The sequence below is a fragment of the Corapipo altera genome, unplaced genomic scaffold, assembly GCF_003945725.1.
Source record: "Corapipo altera isolate COAL_440 unplaced genomic scaffold, ASM394572v1 189, whole genome shotgun sequence".
Taxonomy (NCBI): Eukaryota; Metazoa; Chordata; class Aves; order Passeriformes; family Pipridae; genus Corapipo; species Corapipo altera.
Window position 1 is genome coordinate 163249 of NW_020885064.1, and position 2630 is coordinate 165878.

A 2630-nucleotide genomic window follows, 5' to 3' on the forward strand; every position below is an offset into this window, starting at 1 on the left:
GTGGGGATCCCTGTGAGGGGGGATGTGGGGATCCCTGTGAGGGGGGATGTGGGGATCCCTGCGAGGAGGGATGTGGAGCCCAGCAGGAGCTCTGGAGCCGCTGCCTACCCTGGCCAGGGCAGGTTGGTCCCGGGGTCCATCGGTGCCTGCACAGCCCAGCCCGTGGCAACCACTGCCTCGTGGGAACCCAACCCCTCTGGGACCCCTGCCTGGCCCCAGGGCCACAGAGCCCTGCTCTGCCCCGGGGTGTGGGACCCTGACCAGGGGAGCAACAGGGGTTCTGCAGCACCACGGTTCAGCTCCATGAGAAGTGTCCCCCTGCACCCCAAAACCTGAACCCCACACCTGCACCCCAAAACCTGCACCTCAACCCTACACCCCAAAACCTGCACCCCACACCTGCACCCCACACCTGCACCCCAAAACCTGCGCCCCACTCCTGCAACTCACAACTTCACCCCAAAACCTGCATCCCACACTTGCATCCTCCTCTCCACCGTATCCAACCCCACTTTGCCCTGCCCTCTGGGGCCCCTCACCACTCTCCCACATCCAAGGCCCCCTCCAGGTGAGCCCTTCTGGTTCCCCTTCCCACTGTCCCTCCTGCTCCAGACCCCACAACAGCCTCGAGGGGGTGGCAGGTCCCTCGTGGGGGTCACCCCTGGGACAGATCCCAACCCACAGCGCAGCACAGGGTGGGCTCTGCAGTGTTTGGGGGCTTGGCTCCTCTGCCACTTGGGGACAAGACCAGGGGCAAGGACATCCTCTCAGTCGAGGATGCCCTCACTCGCCCTCTGCCAGTGCTCCTCCTTACACAGCCCAGTGCCCCTTGGCCACAGGAGCTCAGCTCGGTGCCCCCCAGGACCTTCTCTGCCGAGCCCTTCCCAGCCTGAGCCGGGCCTGGACTTGTTCCTCCCCAGGGACAGCACTTTGCTCCTGGGCTTGAGGAGGTTCCCAGTGGCCCCCCAGCTCCCCCAACACCCACTGGGGCACCAGAAGCCCCCAGCCCCGCTTGGTGGGTGCCAACCTGTCCCTGCTGGGGTCGGGCACTGGGGCTGTCCCACCCCTGGCCGTGGGATGGAGGGAGGAATCACACCACCAGGGCCAGGAAAACACGTGTTTTGGAACCTTTGGAATGGGGTCGCAGCCCAGCGCATCCACCCTTGGCAGCTCTGCCCCAGGGCACCGGGGGGACCCTCTGGCCCCCAGCAGTCACAGCTGGACCTGCACCTTGGCCTGGCTACCTCCACAGGTCCCCACGTCCCTCGCCACTGGAACAGCTCCAGGGAGCTGCTGCTGTGTGACCCTGTGGGGTTTGTGGTCACCACGTCCTGGATGAACCAGACCATGGCCGTGGATCTGCTGCCTTCCAGCTCCACAGAGCTGCTGCTTCATCCCATGTCCTCATCTTTGTCCTCTTCCATCCCCTTGTCCATGTCTGCCCCTGGCAGCTCTGCTCCAAGGTGTCCCACCCCAGACCAGCAGCAGCCCTGTGCCAGCCCCAGCCATGGAGCCCTGGGCCAGCTCACAGAAACCCTCTGCCCCTGCCCACAGCCTTCCCTGTCCCAGCCAAGGGGGAAGTTACACTCCCTGGAGCTCCCAGCCCTTCCCATGGCCCCCCTGCCCAGCTCCCATCACAGCCCAGCCCAGGCTCTGCCCCGCTGGCCCTTTGTGCCCACACCATGGGCAATGAGGCTCCCAAGCAGTGTTTGGGGCCAGCAGGGAAATCCCCTCGACCCCCCTGTGTGCAGCCCCTGTCCCTGCCCTGGGGGCTCTGCAGGACCCCGGGGGCTGGGCACAGCCCCGCTCTGATTGTTCCAAAATTACCAATTATCAAACTGCTCTCCAGTCTCATGGGCATCCAGTGGCTGCAGCACACACAGCACCTGCACAGCACCTGACCCTGGACAGGCCCAGAAGATCTGGGGCCAATGTGTCTGTCCCAAACCCTGATGGCTGTGGGGAGGAATATCCTGAGAAAAAGAGCAGGATGTGGCTGGAGAAGGGCCCACATGGAGGGAGGGCAGCAATTTCTGGGGCAAGCATCTTTGTTCTGGCTCCTGGAGATCAGACACAGCCCAGGGCAGGAGCAGGAATGAGGGGGAGAGGTGTACAACGACTGCAGGGGGATCAGACCAGCCGTGACCCCCGAAGCCTCCAACCCATTTCCAGAAAGGGCAGGAAGAACACACTGAGCAAAAGGAGAAGCAAAAAAGAAGCTTCTCTCCAGGGCAGGGAAAACTCACCCATAAAAAGGTGCCCCCACACAGAGTGGGCACCCCCGGACTCTGGACACCCCCTCAGCTGGATGAGTGGTGGGGTAGGACTGGTGCTGGCTGGAGACTGTACTGGGTTGGGTGGGGACGGAGTTCCTTCTCTGCCCAGGGGCTGTGGGTTGGATTTGTGCTGCAGTGTTGATGTCCTGGGGTGGGTCAGTCCACGCTGGGCACCGAGGCCTTCCCTGCTCCTCAGGCTGAGAGTGGGGTGGGAGAGCACAAAGGGCTGGGGGGACAAACTCTGGGGGCTGGGGGGTGATGTGATGGTGGGAGCCCGTCTGGGGCACAGCTACCATGGAAGGATGAGCTTTGGATTCCCAGGGAAGGAAGGAAGGAGGCAGCAGATCTGGAGAG